General features: G+C 46.1%; 7 non-coding genes across 7 annotated transcripts; all 7 read left to right on the forward strand.

Annotated features, from left to right (window-relative positions):
* Positions 1–938: 938 nt before the first annotated feature.
* On the forward strand, positions 939–1,129 carry LOC130323233 (U2 spliceosomal RNA). Its single transcript, XR_008868586.1, has one exon. It is a non-coding gene; the product is annotated as a U2 spliceosomal RNA (small nuclear RNA).
* Positions 1,130–3,213: 2,084 nt separating this feature from the next.
* On the forward strand, positions 3,214–3,404 carry LOC130323245 (U2 spliceosomal RNA). Its single transcript, XR_008868597.1, has one exon. It is a non-coding gene; the product is annotated as a U2 spliceosomal RNA (small nuclear RNA).
* A 2,087-nt stretch (positions 3,405–5,491) lies between these two features.
* LOC130323250 (U2 spliceosomal RNA) lies at positions 5,492–5,682 on the forward strand. The gene has a single exon (XR_008868599.1). It is a non-coding gene; the product is annotated as a U2 spliceosomal RNA (small nuclear RNA).
* A 2,097-nt stretch (positions 5,683–7,779) lies between these two features.
* On the forward strand, positions 7,780–7,970 carry LOC130323251 (U2 spliceosomal RNA). Its single transcript, XR_008868600.1, has one exon. It is a non-coding gene; the product is annotated as a U2 spliceosomal RNA (small nuclear RNA).
* Positions 7,971–10,063: 2,093 nt separating this feature from the next.
* LOC130323252 (U2 spliceosomal RNA) lies at positions 10,064–10,254 on the forward strand. The gene has a single exon (XR_008868601.1). It is a non-coding gene; the product is annotated as a U2 spliceosomal RNA (small nuclear RNA).
* Positions 10,255–12,347: 2,093 nt separating this feature from the next.
* LOC130323234 (U2 spliceosomal RNA) lies at positions 12,348–12,538 on the forward strand. Its single transcript, XR_008868587.1, has one exon. It is a non-coding gene; the product is annotated as a U2 spliceosomal RNA (small nuclear RNA).
* A 2,089-nt stretch (positions 12,539–14,627) lies between these two features.
* On the forward strand, positions 14,628–14,818 carry LOC130323235 (U2 spliceosomal RNA). The gene has a single exon (XR_008868588.1). It is a non-coding gene; the product is annotated as a U2 spliceosomal RNA (small nuclear RNA).
* Positions 14,819–15,653: the final 835 nt, after the last annotated feature.

Below are 15,653 nucleotides of genomic sequence, written 5' to 3' on the forward strand. Positions count from 1 at the left end.
ATATATATATATATATATATATATATATATATATATATATATATATATATATATATATATATATACGCGCACACACACACATATATATAAACGTATTCTCCGTTGAGATATTGCAGCCGCTGCTGTGTCCAGGCCCAGGAGCCTTAGCACTGTGCTGTGATGTCACTCAATACCACTGACATCACTAGGTGTAAACAACATCTCTCCTTTGCTGTGTATGTGACTATGGAGCTGTTTGGTGATGTCGTCTATTATGGCCTTCATAGAAGCAACAGGAGATTGTTGCATCCATCTAGAACCCTCAGAACTACAGTGCTATGATGTCACTCACTTCCACAGGCCTTGCAGAGTGTAAACAACAACAACCCAGCTTTGTTGTGTATGTAACCATAGGGATTTGTGATGTCACCTAGAACCTTCACAGCAGCGACAGCTTTATGAGGAGCATCAGCACTGCTCTGCCTGAGCAGAACCATCACCGCCATAGGTTGTCAAATAACCCGGATTTAACCCACACAGGTAAGTCCAATGGGGTGCAGGCATGTCCTCTATGCTTACAGCTTCCCGTGGGTGTTGGTTTGATACCGTTTGGGGACAGCCAAGGAGGCATCTGCAGGCAACAAAGGTAGGTGTGTGCTTGTGTGTGTGTTTCCTATGCAGATCCTAAGCCCAGTGTCACATGCAAGTAGGAGGAGTAAGAAGGGTTCCTGGCAAATCCGGGTTATGGATTGCATTTAAAAAGGCCCCGTGGGAGTGCAATGGGCCCCTGTCTTGCTGCTTAGCAATAATGGTATGGGTTTAGGTTCTGCTGTGTGTACTGGTGGTTGACTGCCCCCCAGCCCAGAGTGTGCATGGAAAATTGTCTGGCAGCCTCCCTGACAGCAAGCAGTGATAGTGCCCATGAAGGGGACCTTGTTGGGCCCGCCCCTTTCACGGTTATCGCTTCTCGGCCTTTTGGCTAAGATCAAGTGTAGTATCTGTTCTTATCAGTTTAATATCTGATACGTCCCCTATCTGGGGACCATATATTAAATGGATTTTTGAGAACGGGGGCCGATTTCGAAGCTTGCTTCCGTCGCCCTATGCATTGACCCGATATGGCAGTATCTTCGGGTACAGTGCACCACCCCCTTACAGGGTTAAAAAGAAAGATTCCTACTTTCATTGCTACCTGCTTGCTGGCTAGCCAGCTAGCCAGCCCTGTGGGCCTTGCTGCTGCTGCAGCCAAAAAACAAAAGGTGGTGCTGCTGCTGCTTCTGCTGCTTCTGCTTCTGCTTGTGTCTGGCCCCTGTTGGAGCGTCCAGGCACAGGACTTCTGCTGCTGCTGACTAAATGGCCTCCTTAATTGGATCATTTGAGTAGCCAGCACACCTGTGCAGGTAGGGCATGACATGATAGGCAGCTGCCTTGATAGCGGGTGGGTGCTGAATGTTCCTAATTGACAAAATAAGATTAATGCTTATGAAGAAATATAAAATCTCATCCCTTCCCCAATATCGCGCCACACCCCTACCCCTTAATTCCCTGGTTGAACGTGATGGACATATGTCTTTTTTCGACCGTACTAACTATGTAACTATGTAACATAACATGGGGGGGGGGGGGTCTCCTGGCTGTTCACACAGGTGTGTCATTGCTGTACATTGACCATGCATTGCTTCTGTGGTATTGCAAAGGCAAAGACAAATGCTTCCAGCCATCCATTGCACTAATGGATTGGTCATCAGCTGGCTGTCTATGTCCCGCATCAATATAGACCAAAGTACAGAGGGTTAGGCTATGCTATTGTGCACCTACCTGATGCATCAGAAGGTGCGAGGCCCTTGCTAAATTCTGTGCACAGACTTTGAGATCTATACTTTAGACTGTATCTAAACCTGCTCCAACATGGACTGACATTCTGGCCTACTTTCAGCCGATGCGACTTGTCTGTCGCTGAACAGTCGCTTTTTATGTATTCAGCACCTATGTATAATGTTGTAAAAATGCTCTAGAAGCTAAAGTCGCAGAAATGTCACACATATTTGGCCTGCAACTTTCTGTGCGACAAATTCAGACAGGAAAAATCAGTATAAATCCTTAGAAAATTATCCCCCAGTGTCTCCATCTGCTGGCGGTATTGAATAAGCATTGCTGCACTGATGGGGTATGCATTAGACGAAAAAAAAGAAGAAAAAGAAGAATAATACGCCCAGAAAAGAGGCGAAAAGGAGAAAAACGTAAAAAAACGTGAAAAAAAAGTAAGAGGAAGAGAAGGGAAAAAAAGGTGGAAATGGGTTTAAAAGTGATTTCGGCGGAGAAATATATATATATATATATATATATATATATATATATATACGCGCACACACACACATATATATAAACGTATTCTCCGTTGAGATATTGCAGCCGCTGCTGTGTCCAGGCCCAGGAGCCTTAGCACTGTGCTGTGATGTCACTCAATACCACTGACATCACTAGGTGTAAACAACATCTCTCCTTTGCTGTGTATGTGACTATGGAGCTGTTTGGTGATGTCGTCTATTATGGCCTTCATAGAAGCAACAGGAGATTGTTGCATCCATCTAGAACCCTCAGAACTACAGTGCTATGATGTCACTCACTTCCACAGGCCTTGCAGAGTGTAAACAACAACAACCCAGCTTTGTTGTGTATGTAACCATAGGGATTTGTGATGTCACCTAGAACCTTCACAGCAGCGACAGCTTTATGAGGAGCATCAGCACTGCTCTGCCTGAGCAGAACCATCACCGCCATAGGTTGTCAAATAACCCGGATTTAACCCACACAGGTAAGTCCAATGGGGTGCAGGCATGTCCTCTATGCTTACAGCTTCCCGTGGGTGTTGGTTTGATACCGTTTGGGGACAGCCAAGGAGGCATCTGCAGGCAACAAAGGTAGGTGTGTGCTTGTGTGTGTGTTTCCTATGCAGATCCTAAGCCCAGTGTCACATGCAAGTAGGAGGAGTAAGAAGGGTTCCTGGCAAATCCGGGTTATGGATTGCATTTAAAAAGGCCCCGTGGGAGTGCAATGGGCCCCTGTCTTGCTGCTTAGCAATAATGGTATGGGTTTAGGTTCTGCTGTGTGTACTGGTGGTTGACTGCCCCCCAGCCCAGAGTGTGCATGGAAAATTGTCTGGCAGCCTCCCTGACAGCAAGCAGTGATAGTGCCCATGAAGGGGACCTTGTTGGGCCCGCCCCTTTCACGGTTATCGCTTCTCGGCCTTTTGGCTAAGATCAAGTGTAGTATCTGTTCTTATCAGTTTAATATCTGATACGTCCCCTATCTGGGGACCATATATTAAATGGATTTTTGAGAACGGGGGCCGATTTCGAAGCTTGCTTCCGTCGCCCTATGCATTGACCCGATATGGCAGTATCTTCGGGTACAGTGCACCACCCCCTTACAGGGTTAAAAAGAAAGATTCCTACTTTCATTGCTACCTGCTTGCTGGCTAGCCAGCTAGCCAGCCCTGTGGGCCTTGCTGCTGCTGCAGCCAAAAAACAAAAGGTGGTGCTGCTGCTGCTTCTGCTGCTTCTGCTTCTGCTTGTGTCTGGCCCCTGTTGGAGCGTCCAGGCACAGGACTTCTGCTGCTGCTGACTAAATGGCCTCCTTAATTGGATCATTTGAGTAGCCAGCACACCTGTGCAGGTAGGGCATGACATGATAGGCAGCTGCCTTGATAGCGGGTGGGTGCTGAATGTTCCTAATTGACAAAATAAGATTAATGCTTATGAAGAAATATAAAATCTCATCCCTTCCCCAATATCGCGCCACACCCCTACCCCTTAATTCCCTGGTTGAACGTGATGGACATATGTCTTTTTTCGACCGTACTAACTATGTAACTATGTAACATAACATGGGGGGGGGGGGGGTCTCCTGGCTGTTCACACAGGTGTGTCATTGCTGTACATTGACCATGCATTGCTTCTGTGGTATTGCAAAGGCAAAGACAAATGCTTCCAGCCATCCATTGCACTAATGGATTGGTCATCAGCTGGCTGTCTATGTCCCGCATCAATATAGACCAAAGTACAGAGGGTTAGGCTATGCTATTGTGCACCTACCTGATGCATCAGAAGGTGCGAGGCCCTTGCTAAATTCTGTGCACAGACTTTGAGATCTATACTTTAGACTGTATCTAAACCTGCTCCAACATGGACTGACATTCTGGCCTACTTTCAGCCGATGCGACTTGTCTGTCGCTGAACAGTCGCTTTTTATGTATTCAGCACCTATGTATAATGTTGTAAAAATGCTCTAGAAGCTAAAGTCGCAGAAATGTCACACATATTTGGCCTGCAACTTTCTGTGCGACAAATTCAGACAGGAAAAATCAGTATAAATCCTTAGAAAATTATCCCCCAGTGTCTCCATCTGCTGGCGGTATTGAATAAGCATTGCTGCACTGATGGGGTATGCATTAGACGAAAAAAAAGAAGAAAAAGAAGAATAATACGCCCAGAAAAGAGGCGAAAAGGAGAAAAACGTAAAAAAACGTGAAAAAAAAGTAAGAGGAAGAGAAGGGAAAAAAAGGTGGAAATGGGTTTAAAAGTGATTTCGGCGGAGAAATATATATATATATATATATATATATATATATATATATATACGCGCACACACACACATATATATAAACGTATTCTCCGTTGAGATATTGCAGCCGCTGCTGTGTCCAGGCCCAGGAGCCTTAGCACTGTGCTGTGATGTCACTCAATACCACTGACATCACTAGGTGTAAACAACATCTCTCCTTTGCTGTGTATGTGACTATGGAGCTGTTTGGTGATGTCGTCTATTATGGCCTTCATAGAAGCAACAGGAGATTGTTGCATCCATCTAGAACCCTCAGAACTACAGTGCTATGATGTCACTCACTTCCACAGGCCTTGCAGAGTGTAAACAACAACAACCCAGCTTTGTTGTGTATGTAACCATAGGGATTTGTGATGTCACCTAGAACCTTCACAGCAGCGACAGCTTTATGAGGAGCATCAGCACTGCTCTGCCTGAGCAGAACCATCACCGCCATAGGTTGTCAAATAACCCGGATTTAACCCACACAGGTAAGTCCAATGGGGTGCAGGCATGTCCTCTATGCTTACAGCTTCCCGTGGGTGTTGGTTTGATACCGTTTGGGGACAGCCAAGGAGGCATCTGCAGGCAACAAAGGTAGGTGTGTGCTTGTGTGTGTGTTTCCTATGCAGATCCTAAGCCCAGTGTCACATGCAAGTAGGAGGAGTAAGAAGGGTTCCTGGCAAATCCGGGTTATGGATTGCATTTAAAAAGGCCCCGTGGGAGTGCAATGGGCCCCTGTCTTGCTGCTTAGCAATAATGGTATGGGTTTAGGTTCTGCTGTGTGTACTGGTGGTTGACTGCCCCCCAGCCCAGAGTGTGCATGGAAAATTGTCTGGCAGCCTCCCTGACAGCAAGCAGTGATAGTGCCCATGAAGGGGACCTTGTTGGGCCCGCCCCTTTCACGGTTATCGCTTCTCGGCCTTTTGGCTAAGATCAAGTGTAGTATCTGTTCTTATCAGTTTAATATCTGATACGTCCCCTATCTGGGGACCATATATTAAATGGATTTTTGAGAACGGGGGCCGATTTCGAAGCTTGCTTCCGTCGCCCTATGCATTGACCCGATATGGCAGTATCTTCGGGTACAGTGCACCACCCCCTTACAGGGTTAAAAAGAAAGATTCCTACTTTCATTGCTACCTGCTTGCTGGCTAGCCAGCTAGCCAGCCCTGTGGGCCTTGCTGCTGCTGCAGCCAAAAAACAAAAGGTGGTGCTGCTGCTGCTTCTGCTGCTTCTGCTTCTGCTTGTGTCTGGCCCCTGTTGGAGCGTCCAGGCACAGGACTTCTGCTGCTGCTGACTAAATGGCCTCCTTAATTGGATCATTTGAGTAGCCAGCACACCTGTGCAGGTAGGGCATGACATGATAGGCAGCTGCCTTGATAGCGGGTGGGTGCTGAATGTTCCTAATTGACAAAATAAGATTAATGCTTATGAAGAAATATAAAATCTCATCCCTTCCCCAATATCGCGCCACACCCCTACCCCTTAATTCCCTGGTTGAACGTGATGGACATATGTCTTTTTTCGACCGTACTAACTATGTAACTATGTAACATAACATGGGGGGGGGGGGGTCTCCTGGCTGTTCACACAGGTGTGTCATTGCTGTACATTGACCATGCATTGCTTCTGTGGTATTGCAAAGGCAAAGGACAAATGCTTCCAGCCATCCATTGCACTAATGGATTGGTCATCAGCTGGCTGTCTATGTCCCGCATCAATATAGACCAAAGTACAGAGGGTTAGGCTATGCTATTGTGCACCTACCTGATGCATCAGAAGGTGCGAGGCCCTTGCTAAATTCTGTGCACAGACTTTGAGATCTATACTTTAGACTGTATCTAAACCTGCTCCAACATGGACTGACATTCTGGCCTACTTTCAGCCGATGCGACTTGTCTGTCGCTGAACAGTCGCTTTTTATGTATTCAGCACCTATGTATAATGTTGTAAAAATGCTCTAGAAGCTAAAGTCGCAGAAATGTCACACATATTTGGCCTGCAACTTTCTGTGCGACAAATTCAGACAGGAAAAATCAGTATAAATCCTTAGAAAATTATCCCCCAGTGTCTCCATCTGCTGGCGGTATTGAATAAGCATTGCTGCACTGATGGGGTATGCATTAGACGAAAAAAAAGAAGAAAAAGAAGAATAATACGCCCAGAAAAGAGGCGAAAAGGAGAAAAACGTAAAAAAACGTGAAAAAAAAGTAAGAGGAAGAGAAGGGAAAAAAAGGTGGAAATGGGTTTAAAAGTGATTTCGGCGGAGAAATATATATATATATATATATATATATATATATATATATATATATATATATACGCGCACACACACACATATATATAAACGTATTCTCCGTTGAGATATTGCAGCCGCTGCTGTGTCCAGGCCCAGGAGCCTTAGCACTGTGCTGTGATGTCACTCAATACCACTGACATCACTAGGTGTAAACAACATCTCTCCTTTGCTGTGTATGTGACTATGGAGCTGTTTGGTGATGTCGTCTATTATGGCCTTCATAGAAGCAACAGGAGATTGTTGCATCCATCTAGAACCCTCAGAACTACAGTGCTATGATGTCACTCACTTCCACAGGCCTTGCAGAGTGTAAACAACAACAACCCAGCTTTGTTGTGTATGTAACCATAGGGATTTGTGATGTCACCTAGAACCTTCACAGCAGCGACAGCTTTATGAGGAGCATCAGCACTGCTCTGCCTGAGCAGAACCATCACCGCCATAGGTTGTCAAATAACCCGGATTTAACCCACACAGGTAAGTCCAATGGGGTGCAGGCATGTCCTCTATGCTTACAGCTTCCCGTGGGTGTTGGTTTGATACCGTTTGGGGACAGCCAAGGAGGCATCTGCAGGCAACAAAGGTAGGTGTGTGCTTGTGTGTGTGTTTCCTATGCAGATCCTAAGCCCAGTGTCACATGCAAGTAGGAGGAGTAAGAAGGGTTCCTGGCAAATCCGGGTTATGGATTGCATTTAAAAAGGCCCCGTGGGAGTGCAATGGGCCCCTGTCTTGCTGCTTAGCAATAATGGTATGGGTTTAGGTTCTGCTGTGTGTACTGGTGGTTGACTGCCCCCCAGCCCAGAGTGTGCATGGAAAATTGTCTGGCAGCCTCCCTGACAGCAAGCAGTGATAGTGCCCATGAAGGGGACCTTGTTGGGCCCGCCCCTTTCACGGTTATCGCTTCTCGGCCTTTTGGCTAAGATCAAGTGTAGTATCTGTTCTTATCAGTTTAATATCTGATACGTCCCCTATCTGGGGACCATATATTAAATGGATTTTTGAGAACGGGGGCCGATTTCGAAGCTTGCTTCCGTCGCCCTATGCATTGACCCGATATGGCAGTATCTTCGGGTACAGTGCACCACCCCCTTACAGGGTTAAAAAGAAAGATTCCTACTTTCATTGCTACCTGCTTGCTGGCTAGCCAGCTAGCCAGCCCTGTGGGCCTTGCTGCTGCTGCAGCCAAAAAACAAAAGGTGGTGCTGCTGCTGCTTCTGCTGCTTCTGCTTCTGCTTGTGTCTGGCCCCTGTTGGAGCGTCCAGGCACAGGACTTCTGCTGCTGCTGACTAAATGGCCTCCTTAATTGGATCATTTGAGTAGCCAGCACACCTGTGCAGGTAGGGCATGACATGATAGGCAGCTGCCTTGATAGCGGGTGGGTGCTGAATGTTCCTAATTGACAAAATAAGATTAATGCTTATGAAGAAATATAAAATCTCATCCCTTCCCCAATATCGCGCCACACCCCTACCCCTTAATTCCCTGGTTGAACGTGATGGACATATGTCTTTTTTCGACCGTACTAACTATGTAACTATGTAACATAACATGGGGGGGGGGGGTCTCCTGGCTGTTCACACAGGTGTGTCATTGCTGTACATTGACCATGCATTGCTTCTGTGGTATTGCAAAGGCAAAGACAAATGCTTCCAGCCATCCATTGCACTAATGGATTGGTCATCAGCTGGCTGTCTATGTCCCGCATCAATATAGACCAAAGTACAGAGGGTTAGGCTATGCTATTGTGCACCTACCTGATGCATCAGAAGGTGCGAGGCCCTTGCTAAATTCTGTGCACAGACTTTGAGATCTATACTTTAGACTGTATCTAAACCTGCTCCAACATGGACTGACATTCTGGCCTACTTTCAGCCGATGCGACTTGTCTGTCGCTGAACAGTCGCTTTTTATGTATTCAGCACCTATGTATAATGTTGTAAAAATGCTCTAGAAGCTAAAGTCGCAGAAATGTCACACATATTTGGCCTGCAACTTTCTGTGCGACAAATTCAGACAGGAAAAATCAGTATAAATCCTTAGAAAATTATCCCCCAGTGTCTCCATCTGCTGGCGGTATTGAATAAGCATTGCTGCACTGATGGGGTATGCATTAGACGAAAAAAAAGAAGAAAAAGAAGAATAATACGCCCAGAAAAGAGGCGAAAAGGAGAAAAACGTAAAAAAACGTGAAAAAAAAGTAAGAGGAAGAGAAGGGAAAAAAAGGTGGAAATGGGTTTAAAAGTGATTTCGGCGGAGAAATATATATATATATATATATATATATATATATATATATATATATATATACGCGCACACACACACATATATATAAACGTATTCTCCGTTGAGATATTGCAGCCGCTGCTGTGTCCAGGCCCAGGAGCCTTAGCACTGTGCTGTGATGTCACTCAATACCACTGACATCACTAGGTGTAAACAACATCTCTCCTTTGCTGTGTATGTGACTATGGAGCTGTTTGGTGATGTCGTCTATTATGGCCTTCATAGAAGCAACAGGAGATTGTTGCATCCATCTAGAACCCTCAGAACTACAGTGCTATGATGTCACTCACTTCCACAGGCCTTGCAGAGTGTAAACAACAACAACCCAGCTTTGTTGTGTATGTAACCATAGGGATTTGTGATGTCACCTAGAACCTTCACAGCAGCGACAGCTTTATGAGGAGCATCAGCACTGCTCTGCCTGAGCAGAACCATCACCGCCATAGGTTGTCAAATAACCCGGATTTAACCCACACAGGTAAGTCCAATGGGGTGCAGGCATGTCCTCTATGCTTACAGCTTCCCGTGGGTGTTGGTTTGATACCGTTTGGGGACAGCCAAGGAGGCATCTGCAGGCAACAAAGGTAGGTGTGTGCTTGTGTGTGTGTTTCCTATGCAGATCCTAAGCCCAGTGTCACATGCAAGTAGGAGGAGTAAGAAGGGTTCCTGGCAAATCCGGGTTATGGATTGCATTTAAAAAGGCCCCGTGGGAGTGCAATGGGCCCCTGTCTTGCTGCTTAGCAATAATGGTATGGGTTTAGGTTCTGCTGTGTGTACTGGTGGTTGACTGCCCCCCAGCCCAGAGTGTGCATGGAAAATTGTCTGGCAGCCTCCCTGACAGCAAGCAGTGATAGTGCCCATGAAGGGGACCTTGTTGGGCCCGCCCCTTTCACGGTTATCGCTTCTCGGCCTTTTGGCTAAGATCAAGTGTAGTATCTGTTCTTATCAGTTTAATATCTGATACGTCCCCTATCTGGGGACCATATATTAAATGGATTTTTGAGAACGGGGGCCGATTTCGAAGCTTGCTTCCGTCGCCCTATGCATTGACCCGATATGGCAGTATCTTCGGGTACAGTGCACCACCCCCTTACAGGGTTAAAAAGAAAGATTCCTACTTTCATTGCTACCTGCTTGCTGGCTAGCCAGCTAGCCAGCCCTGTGGGCCTTGCTGCTGCTGCAGCCAAAAAACAAAAGGTGGTGCTGCTGCTGCTTCTGCTGCTTCTGCTTCTGCTTGTGTCTGGCCCCTGTTGGAGCGTCCAGGCACAGGACTTCTGCTGCTGCTGACTAAATGGCCTCCTTAATTGGATCATTTGAGTAGCCAGCACACCTGTGCAGGTAGGGCATGACATGATAGGCAGCTGCCTTGATAGCGGGTGGGTGCTGAATGTTCCTAATTGACAAAATAAGATTAATGCTTATGAAGAAATATAAAATCTCATCCCTTCCCCAATATCGCGCCACACCCCTACCCCTTAATTCCCTGGTTGAACGTGATGGACATATGTCTTTTTTCGACCGTACTAACTATGTAACTATGTAACATAACATGGGGGGGGGGGGTCTCCTGGCTGTTCACACAGGTGTGTCATTGCTGTACATTGACCATGCATTGCTTCTGTGGTATTGCAAAGGCAAAGACAAATGCTTCCAGCCATCCATTGCACTAATGGATTGGTCATCAGCTGGCTGTCTATGTCCCGCATCAATATAGACCAAAGTACAGAGGGTTAGGCTATGCTATTGTGCACCTACCTGATGCATCAGAAGGTGCGAGGCCCTTGCTAAATTCTGTGCACAGACTTTGAGATCTATACTTTAGACTGTATCTAAACCTGCTCCAACATGGACTGACATTCTGGCCTACTTTCAGCCGATGCGACTTGTCTGTCGCTGAACAGTCGCTTTTTATGTATTCAGCACCTATGTATAATGTTGTAAAAATGCTCTAGAAGCTAAAGTCGCAGAAATGTCACACATATTTGGCCTGCAACTTTCTGTGCGACAAATTCAGACAGGAAAAATCAGTATAAATCCTTAGAAAATTATCCCCCAGTGTCTCCATCTGCTGGCGGTATTGAATAAGCATTGCTGCACTGATGGGGTATGCATTAGACGAAAAAAAAGAAGAAAAAGAAGAATAATACGCCCAGAAAAGAGGCGAAAAGGAGAAAAACGTAAAAAAACGTGAAAAAAAAGTAAGAGGAAGAGAAGGGAAAAAAAGGTGGAAATGGGTTTAAAAGTGATTTCGGCGGAGAAATATATATATATATATATATATATATATATATATATATATATATATATACGCGCACACACACACATATATATAAACGTATTCTCCGTTGAGATATTGCAGCCGCTGCTGTGTCCAGGCCCAGGAGCCTTAGCACTGTGCTGTGATGTCACTCAATACCACTGACATCACTAGGTGTAAACAACATCTCTCCTTTGCTGTGTATGTGACTATGGAGCTGTTTGGTGATGTCGTCTATTATGGCCTTCATAGAAGCAACAGGAGATTGTTGCATCCATCTAGAACCCTCAGAACTACAGTGCTATGATGTCACTCACTTCCACAGGCCTTGCAGAGTGTAAACAACAACAACCCAGCTTTGTTGTGTATGTAACCATAGGGATTTGTGATGTCACCTAGAACCTTCACAGCAGCGACAGCTTTATGAGGAGCATCAGCACTGCTCTGCCTGAGCAGAACCATCACCGCCATAGGTTGTCAAATAACCCGGATTTAACCCACACAGGTAAGTCCAATGGGGTGCAGGCATGTCCTCTATGCTTACAGCTTCCCGTGGGTGTTGGTTTGATACCGTTTGGGGACAGCCAAGGAGGCATCTGCAGGCAACAAAGGTAGGTGTGTGCTTGTGTGTGTGTTTCCTATGCAGATCCTAAGCCCAGTGTCACATGCAAGTAGGAGGAGTAAGAAGGGTTCCTGGCAAATCCGGGTTATGGATTGCATTTAAAAAGGCCCCGTGGGAGTGCAATGGGCCCCTGTCTTGCTGCTTAGCAATAATGGTATGGGTTTAGGTTCTGCTGTGTGTACTGGTGGTTGACTGCCCCCCAGCCCAGAGTGTGCATGGAAAATTGTCTGGCAGCCTCCCTGACAGCAAGCAGTGATAGTGCCCATGAAGGGGACCTTGTTGGGCCCGCCCCTTTCACGGTTATCGCTTCTCGGCCTTTTGGCTAAGATCAAGTGTAGTATCTGTTCTTATCAGTTTAATATCTGATACGTCCCCTATCTGGGGACCATATATTAAATGGATTTTTGAGAACGGGGGCCGATTTCGAAGCTTGCTTCCGTCGCCCTATGCATTGACCCGATATGGCAGTATCTTCGGGTACAGTGCACCACCCCCTTACAGGGTTAAAAAGAAAGATTCCTACTTTCATTGCTACCTGCTTGCTGGCTAGCCAGCTAGCCAGCCCTGTGGGCCTTGCTGCTGCTGCAGCCAAAAAACAAAAGGTGGTGCTGCTGCTGCTTCTGCTGCTTCTGCTTCTGCTTGTGTCTGGCCCCTGTTGGAGCGTCCAGGCACAGGACTTCTGCTGCTGCTGACTAAATGGCCTCCTTAATTGGATCATTTGAGTAGCCAGCACACCTGTGCAGGTAGGGCATGACATGATAGGCAGCTGCCTTGATAGCGGGTGGGTGCTGAATGTTCCTAATTGACAAAATAAGATTAATGCTTATGAAGAAATATAAAATCTCATCCCTTCCCCAATATCGCGCCACACCCCTACCCCTTAATTCCCTGGTTGAACGTGATGGACATATGTCTTTTTTCGACCGTACTAACTATGTAACTATGTAACATAACATGGGGGGGGGGGGTCTCCTGGCTGTTCACACAGGTGTGTCATTGCTGTACATTGACCATGCATTGCTTCTGTGGTATTGCAAAGGCAAAGACAAATGCTTCCAGCCATCCATTGCACTAATGGATTGGTCATCAGCTGGCTGTCTATGTCCCGCATCAATATAGACCAAAGTACAGAGGGTTAGGCTATGCTATTGTGCACCTACCTGATGCATCAGAAGGTGCGAGGCCCTTGCTAAATTCTGTGCACAGACTTTGAGATCTATACTTTAGACTGTATCTAAACCTGCTCCAACATGGACTGACATTCTGGCCTACTTTCAGCCGATGCGACTTGTCTGTCGCTGAACAGTCGCTTTTTATGTATTCAGCACCTATGTATAATGTTGTAAAAATGCTCTAGAAGCTAAAGTCGCAGAAATGTCACACATATTTGGCCTGCAACTTTCTGTGCGACAAATTCAGACAGGAAAAATCAGTATAAATCCTTAGAAAATTATCCCCCAGTGTCTCCATCTGCTGGCGGTATTGAATAAGCATTGCTGCACTGATGGGGTATGCATTAGACGAAAAAAAAGAAGAAAAAGAAGAATAATACGCCCAGAAAAGAGGCGAAAAGGAGAAAAACGTAAAAAAACGTGAAAAAAAAGTAAGAGGAAGAGAAGGGAAAAAAAGGTGGAAATGGGTTTAAAAGTGATTTCGGCGGAGAAATATATATATATATATATATATATATATATATATATATATATATACGCGCACACACACACATATATATAAACGTATTCTCCGTTGAGATATTGCAGCCGCTGCTGTGTCCAGGCCCAGGAGCCTTAGCACTGTGCTGTGATGTCACTCAATACCACTGACATCACTAGGTGTAAACAACATCTCTCCTTTGCTGTGTATGTGACTATGGAGCTGTTTGGTGATGTCGTCTATTATGGCCTTCATAGAAGCAACAGGAGATTGTTGCATCCATCTAGAACCCTCAGAACTACAGTGCTATGATGTCACTCACTTCCACAGGCCTTGCAGAGTGTAAACAACAACAACCCAGCTTTGTTGTGTATGTAACCATAGGGATTTGTGATGTCACCTAGAACCTTCACAGCAGCGACAGCTTTATGAGGAGCATCAGCACTGCTCTGCCTGAGCAGAACCATCACCGCCATAGGTTGTCAAATAACCCGGATTTAACCCACACAGGTAAGTCCAATGGGGTGCAGGCATGTCCTCTATGCTTACAGCTTCCCGTGGGTGTTGGTTTGATACCGTTTGGGGACAGCCAAGGAGGCATCTGCAGGCAACAAAGGTAGGTGTGTGCTTGTGTGTGTGTTTCCTATGCAGATCCTAAGCCCAGTGTCACATGCAAGTAGGAGGAGTAAGAAGGGTTCCTGGCAAATCCGGGTTATGGATTGCATTTAAAAAGGCCCCGTGGGAGTGCAATGGGCCCCTGTCTTGCTGCTTAGCAATAATGGTATGGGTTTAGGTTCTGCTGTGTGTACTGGTGGTTGACTGCCCCCCAGCCCAGAGTGTGCATGGAAAATTGTCTGGCAGCCTCCCTGACAGCAAGCAGTGATAGTGCCCATGAAGGGGACCTTGTTGGGCCCGCCCCTTTCACGGTTATCGCTTCTCGGCCTTTTGGCTAAGATCAAGTGTAGTATCTGTTCTTATCAGTTTAATATCTGATACGTCCCCTATCTGGGGACCATATATTAAATGGATTTTTGAGAACGGGGGCCGATTTCGAAGCTTGCTTCCGTCGCCCTATGCATTGACCCGATATGGCAGTATCTTCGGGTACAGTGCACCACCCCCTTACAGGGTTAAAAAGAAAGATTCCTACTTTCATTGCTACCTGCTTGCTGGCTAGCCAGCTAGCCAGCCCTGTGGGCCTTGCTGCTGCTGCAGCCAAAAAACAAAAGGTGGTGCTGCTGCTGCTTCTGCTGCTTCTGCTTCTGCTTGTGTCTGGCCCCTGTTGGAGCGTCCAGGCACAGGACTTCTGCTGCTGCTGACTAAATGGCCTCCTTAATTGGATCATTTGAGTAGCCAGCACACCTGTGCAGGTAGGGCATGACATGATAGGCAGCTGCCTTGATAGCGGGTGGGTGCTGAATGTTCCTAATTGACAAAATAAGATTAATGCTTATGAAGAAATATAAAATCTCATCCCTTCCCCAATATCGCGCCACACCCCTACCCCTTAATTCCCTGGTTGAACGTGATGGACATATGTCTTTTTTCGACCGTACTAACTATGTAACTATGTAACATAACATGGGGGGGGGGGGTCTCCTGGCTGTTCACACAGGTGTGTCATTGCTGTACATTGACCATGCATTGCTTCTGTGGTATTGCAAAGGCAAAGACAAATGCTTCCAGCCATCCATTGCACTAATGGATTGGTCATCAGCTGGCTGTCTATGTCCCGCATCAATATAGACCAAAGTACAGAGGGTTAGGCTATGCTATTGTGCACCTACCTGATGCATCAGAAGGTGCGAGGCCCTTGCTAAATTCTGTGCACAGACTTTGAGATCTATACTTTAGACTGTATCTAAACCTGCTCCAACATGGACTGACATTCTGGCCTACTTTCAGCCGATGCGACTTGTCTGTCGCTGAACAGTCGCTTTTTATGTATTCAGCAC

Source organism: Hyla sarda, unplaced genomic scaffold (assembly GCF_029499605.1).
Source record: "Hyla sarda isolate aHylSar1 unplaced genomic scaffold, aHylSar1.hap1 scaffold_2444, whole genome shotgun sequence".
Lineage (NCBI taxonomy): Eukaryota > Metazoa > Chordata > Amphibia > Anura > Hylidae > Hyla > Hyla sarda.